Source organism: Papio anubis, chromosome 6 (genome assembly GCF_008728515.1).
Source record: "Papio anubis isolate 15944 chromosome 6, Panubis1.0, whole genome shotgun sequence".
Classification (NCBI taxonomy): Eukaryota; Metazoa; Chordata; class Mammalia; order Primates; family Cercopithecidae; genus Papio; species Papio anubis.
Genome location: NC_044981.1, coordinates 112114441 through 112121351, shown reverse-complemented (window position 1 = coordinate 112121351; position 6911 = coordinate 112114441).

Here is a 6911-nt window from a genome sequence, read left to right as displayed (position 1 = left end):
AAAAATTAGCAGTTTGTTCTCAGGTGTAAATAGTGACAACAAGAACTCAAATACCAGTGGGTGTCAAGAGGTCAGGAATGGAAACCTTCAGCTTTCAGCCATGATCTTCATCAGTTGGTTTTCTCATTATATAAGGTTACATTTTGACATTTTCCACTCCAAAGCAACTTTAAGCCCTGTCTTCCAGCCAACTGCTGCTCCTCTTTCCTATACAAATTTTGGAGCCACCATCTCTAAACATCCTGCCTAACAGGACTTCTAGAAGTTAGCCAAAGGTCTCCTCAATCCCAGTTCAGTGATGTAATTTTGGTTTCTGAAGAGTGTTGACATTTATAGATCACCTGGTTGGAGGACTGAAGAAATTTCTAGCAAGTGGATACCATGTTGACAAGGTGCTCACAACTGGGTGAGTGAGCCAGTTAATTACTCTAGTGTGACTCACAAGCCTGCCATGCAAATCAGATCTCTCATTCTCATGACCACAAGACCGCAGGCTAACGTGAGGTCAAAAAGTATTAAAAATATCTGGTGGAAATACCTGGTTCATATTTAAAATAAAGGTTTAGCAAAAAGAAAAGATGAAAATGATTTGAAAGGGACTAATTACAATAACCACAAATGAACCAAATAGTAAGTCAAAACTTTAGCAAAAAGTCCCTGAGTAGCTTTGTCCCTGAGTGGCTAAGATGGGAGGTTTAATGAGATGTAACGTGGAAGGTTATTTTAATGCCCAGGAGAAAACATATATCTCGTTGATAGATGATAGATATAAAATATAAATCAGATGGGTTCACAGAGAGAAGAACAGGGAGCTGAGGAGAAAGGAGGCAGTGGAGCACACTCATTCATTCAGCATTTATTTATTGAGTGCCTAAGTCTATTCATTTATTCAGCTCAGCATTCATTTGAGTGCAGGTACTCCACTAGGCAAGAATGATACCAAAGTCAGAGAGTCTGTGTTTATGAAGCTTCAACCTAGATGGAGAGGCAAGCACATGAATAGTGTCAGCTAGGACCATGGCTACTAGGAGGGGTAGCTGGGTCATATAATATTTTTAAAAGGAACAAATAGGCCCAGAAAGGCTCCTGAGAAAGTGACACTTGGGTTGAAAGGGGTTAATTCCTAGACAAGAGGAGAAGAGTCTTGCAGATGGTGGGAACAGCATGAGCAAAGGCTCATGAGGACAAAGTGACACGAGGAGCCTGGTGAGTATAAGGGCCTGTGGAAGAGCAGTGTGGCTGTGGCGCTGAGGGCCGTGTTGGGAGTGAATGGGTAACATGCTCTGTTCCCCTGCTCCTCTCAGAAAGGGAGTAGATCTGCTTAGAGGAATGTGATAAGGCAGAAAAGAACTGCAAGGCTCCCCTGGCTTTGGTTTTCAGAAAAAAAATGTTAGGGGGTGCCTAGTGTAGTGGCTCACGCCTGTAATCCCAGCACTTTGGGAGGCCGAGGTGGGCATATCGCTTGAGTCCAGGAGTTTGGGACCAGCCTGGCCAATATGGTGAAACCCTGTCTCCCAAAAAATACAAAAAAAAAAAAAAAAAAAAAAAAAAAAAGGCCAGGCATTGCGGCTCATGCCAGTAGTTCCAGTTACTCCATAGGCTCAGGTGGGAGGATCACATGAGCCCAGAAGCTGGAGGTTGCAGTGAGCCGAGATCATACCACTGCACTCCAGCCTGGGTGACAGAGTGAGACCTTGTCTCTAAAATAAAATAAAATAAAATAAAATAAAATAAAATAAAATAAAACAAGTGTTAGGGGCATGCAAGGGACTCCCAATTCGGGAAAAATGTTTAGAAGGTCTCCTTCCATCAAACTCAAAAGAGTTCCTTGGGGGCTGAGGAAGGAAGAGGAAGGTGAAGTAAGGGGCAGATGTGGGCGCTGAGGATCCCAGCGAGAGGGTTCCTGCTCTCCACTCTTCCTAGAGAACCCAGGGTGAGTAGGGGGCTGAGGTGGGAGTGAGGAAGGCCCACGGGAAGGTCAGGCAGCTGGGGCCTTGGGCAGCCTCACAGCATGGCTAAGGGACAGCAGAAAGAGCCATTGAGCCTGGCAGACCATGTGGTCCCATTGGGGCAAGATGAGGGACGTTTCAGCAGTGACCCGGGAGGACCCATGACAATCTGGGCCTCTGTCTTGACCCCTTCCCACACACACCATGGGAGACCCCTAGACTCTAGATCCAGTCCCAGGGAAGGCAGAATGGGCTGTGTGGAATTTGCAGATTAACTGGGATGTGGTTCCTGCAAATGCAACCACACCGAGATAATAGAGAGGAAAGGAGGTGGGGGAAGAGGGACCTTTTGTTTATGCACTTCTGTAAGCATAGACTACCCCTGGAAAGACAGGCAAACATCATTGGCTGTGGTTGTCTTTGGGGAGGGGATACATGACAAGGGAGATAAACGTTGGCTCTTTGTCCTTTTGAGTTTTGTGACACACGTACCACTTACCTATTTTCAAAAATGTGATCAATGTTGGAAACCCAGGGCCGGGCGCGGTGGCTCAAGCCTGTAATCCCAGCACTTTGGGAGGCCGAGATGGGTGGATCACGAGGTCAGGAGATCGAGACCATCCTGGCTAACACGGTGAAACCCCGTCTCTACTAAAAATACAAAAAACTAGCCGGGCGAGGTGGCGGGCGCCTGTAGTCCCAGCTACTCGGGAGGCTGAGGCAGGAGAATGGCGTAAACCCGGGAGGCGGAGCTTGCAGTGAGCTGAAATCCGGCCCCACTGCACTCCAGCCCGGGCGACACAGCGAGACTCCATCTCAAAAAAAAAAAAAAAAAAAGGAAAACCCTAACGCTAGATAGAGATGAATTTGTATATTTTTCGCGGGGTTTTCAATTTGCTTTAGCAGACAAGAAAACTTAAAATCTAGTGCTTTTACCAAGGGGCTCCAACTTGCCTCAGTCTGGGGACTGCAAGTACATATGACTTTAGGAAAAATTTGTGCCACCTGCCTTGTGTAATATATTATTGTGTCTTTGTACTTATGTAGATCAGTAAGCTATTTCCGATTCTTTCAGGAGAGCATGTGGGATGAAACTTAAATAAGAATAGGCCGCATTTGGTGACTCATGCCTGTAATCTCAGCATGGGAGGCCGAGGTGGGCAGATCACTTGAGGTCAAGAGTTCGAGACCAGTCTGGCCAACATAGTGAAACCCCATCTTTACTAAAAATACAAAAAAATTAGCTCAGCCTGGTGGCACAGGCCTGTAATCTCAGCCCCTTGGGAGGCTGAGGCATGAGAATTGCTTGAACCCGGGAGGTGGAAGTTGCGGTGAGCCAAGATCGTGTCACTGCACTCAAGCCTAGGTGACAGAGTGAGACTCTGTCTCAAAAAAATAAAATAAAATAAAAGAATAGTACTTAAACTTATTTTTTAAAAGTTTAATAAGAAAAAGTTCCTGAGTCATTCCAGATAAGTAAATGCAGTTATATTCCCAGTAATAGCAAAGGATGTTGGGAGATTTTATTGGCTTGCATTTTACTCCTACTCCAGTTATGATGGTATTTTCTCATTCTATTTCCAACTCTGCTTTAAATTTTTAGAAAGAGGTAGAGGATTCTCATTTATATTTATTCTTTCTCATTTCTAAGTTGACACCTCTATATCAATGGTACAGATTGTATGTTTCATTTGCAACAATTATTTAATTATAGTTTTCAAATTTTTCAGTTAAAATAGAGTACAAGAAAGCAGACGTGAATAGAAAATGCTGACAAACATCTGTGGCATCAGGAGTAGAATTCCGTGACGCCAGCCTTTAAGGAAGGTGTCAGAACTGTGCATCCATAATCTGGGAAGGACACATTTCTTGCTCTGCAGTTAGCAACAGCGATGTTGCAGTGACTCAACATACAGTTGCTGACTGATCAGTGGCATCTTCTGAAGAGATTAGTTGAATTGATTTCTTATTAATGGGGTCCCAGATGATTTTCCTTTTCTTTTCTTTTTTTAATACAATGAACCTTTATCTCAGATGTATCCTCCAGAGTTTAAATTTATTTGCAAGTGATCTGAAAAGTCCAAGGTGTGTAGCAACATAGATAGACTGGCTTGTGGCTAGGCATTGGGTGTGCTTTAACGTTGGTGTGCAGGAACAATCTTGTGGCTAGTGAATGAGCCTAGCTGGCTGCTAACGTGTCCATTGCTACTGGAGTGATCTGTTCTCTATTTATTGCTTCATTTACAATAATCACCCATAATGGTCCAAAGAGATCACTTTGCCTTTTTTCCATTAGACTTACCATATTTTATGAAGAAAATCATACTCTATAAGTGGTACTTGCTATTTAGAATTCCTCAAAGGGTCAAGGATCCACTGGCAAGCCTTTGAATGAGACACAGAGGAGGGGACCTTATGTTCCTTTCTCTTATATATTAAGTATACTTATCTCTGAATGCCTCCCCATTCATATGTTGAATAAATGTAGCTGTATTTGGGCTGGGCATGGTGGCTCACACCTGTAATTCCAGCACTTGGGAGGCCAAGGAGGAAGGATTGCTAGAGATCAGGAATTCAAGACTAGCCTGGACAACTTAGTGAGACCTCATTGGTTGGTTAACTAAGGTTAGTGAGACCTTAATTTTAAGAAAATATAAAAAACATTAGCCCAGCATGGTGGCTTGTGTCTGGAGTCCCAGCTACTTGGGAGACTGAAGTAGGAGGATTGCTTCGGTCCAGGAATTTGAGGTGGCAGTGAGCTATGATCATGCCTTTGCTTTTAATCCCATCAATTTCAACTTAATTCATTTAATATATTTTCTTTCCCGTTTCCCTTTCCCTTTCCCTTTCCCTTTCCCTTTCCCTTTCCCCTTCCCCTTCCCCTTCCCTTCCCTTCCCTTTCTTTCTTTCAGAGGCAGGGTCTCACTCTGTCACCCAGGCTAGAGTACAGTGGCATGATTATAGCTCACTGCAGCCTCAAACTCCTGGGTTCCAGTGGTCTTCCTGCCTCAGACTCCTAAGCAGCTAGGACTACAGGTAAGTGCCACCATGCTAAGTTTTTAAATTTTTTGTAGAGATGGGATCTTGCTATATTTCCCTGGCCTCAAGTGATCCTCCCACCCCAGCTCCCAAAGCACTGGCATTGTAGGCACGAGCCACCATGCCCTGCCCATTTTTCAACTATTCAAAGATTTCCACCCTGCTGATTCCCATGGCCTCTCTTTTCTTTTTCCTCTTAGGTTCACCCCATTAATGTTTTCTTCATTTGTCTTTCTTTGATTTGATAAGGCTTCTTGAACTATTGCTCAATTCTGCAGGATTATTCCTGCAGAACGTCACATGGAGTGACCATGTAGAAGGGGCCCTCTTAACCACAGTGCTTACCATGACCTGGATAATGGGCATAGCCATTGGATTAATATTCCTGTCGTCGTAAAGCCAGTCCCATATGGCTTGCGTAGAGCAAAGCATATCAGCTGCTTATCTGGAGTGCTGTAATTGGTACTTATAAGGGGAATTGAGCAATCTCCCCTCTCAGTGTAAAGAAGCCTTACAGTGACTTTTATCCAGTACACCAGACTTGTTGTTACCTCAGTGATAACCTGTGTGTCTGGATCACATCCAACTCCGTCTGTGATTGTTCAGTAACGAACTGTGGGTTCTGCATGAACCCAAATATGTTCTTCCACTCTGCAGCACTTAAAACCAGAGTTACTGCTCCTAAATTAGTTACTCTCATAATCCATTTTAAAGTTTCCTCAGGAAGCTGATGACACTAATCTACAAAGTAGAACAATTTCTTCACATTATGCCCTCTGGTTTTCATAGTTACTTGGTTTTGTCCTTCTTTCACATTAACCACCTTCTTGGTAACTATGGGTCTCAGAAGTACCTTCTATTACCCTGGCATGACTTTTCCATTTGTGGATGGCTTTGAGGTACTTTCTGTTGCCCTGGCATAATCTTACCCTTGTGTATGGGTGGCTTTGAGGCTAGTGGCCTGAGCTCAGATAGACTGAAATCTGAGCTTGCTCTAGCCTTGAGGTTAAGGCCTGACCCAGCACCCTCTTTTGCTTTCACAGTAGCTATTACAGTTAGGAATAACTGAAAGATCATGTATTGAGAGACAGGACTAGCTGGATTTCCTAGGCTAAGAATCCCTAAGCCTAGTTGGGAAAGTGACTGCTTCCACCTTTAAACACTGAACAATGAGATCACTTGGACTCAGGAAGGGGAACATCACACACCGGGGCCTATCATGGGGAGGGGGGAGGGGGGAGGGATTGCATTGGGAGTTATACCTGATGTAAATGACGAGTTGATGGGTGCAGCAGACCAACATGGCACAAGTATACATTTGTAACAAACCTGCATGTTATGCACATGTACCCTACAACTTAAAGTATAATAATAATAAATAAATTAAAAAAAAAAAAAACACGGGGCTTGCAACTTAGCTCACACCCGACCAAACAGATAGTAAAGAGAGCTCACTAAAATGCTAATTAGGCAAAAAGAGGAGGTAAAGAAATAGTCAATCATCTATTGCCTGAGAGCACAGCAGGAGGGACAGTGATCGGGGGATATAAACCCAGGCATTCGAGCGGCAATGGCTACCTTCTTTGGGTCCCCTCCCTTTGTGTGGGAGCTCTGACTTCACTCTGTTAAATCTTGCAACTGCACTCTCTTTTGGTCTGTGTTTGTAAGGGCTTGAGCTGAGCTTTCGCTCTCCGTCCACCACTGCTGTTTGCCGCTGTCACAGAACCGCTGCTGACTTCCATCCCTCCGGATCCGGCAGGGTGTCTGCTGTGCTCCTGATCCAGCGAGCTGCCCATTACCGCTCCCAATCTGGCTAAAAGCTTACCATTGTTCCTGCATAGCTAAGTGCCCAGATTCGTCCTAATCGAGCTGAACACTAGTCCCTGGGTTCCATGGTTCTCTTCTGTGACCCATGGCTTCTAA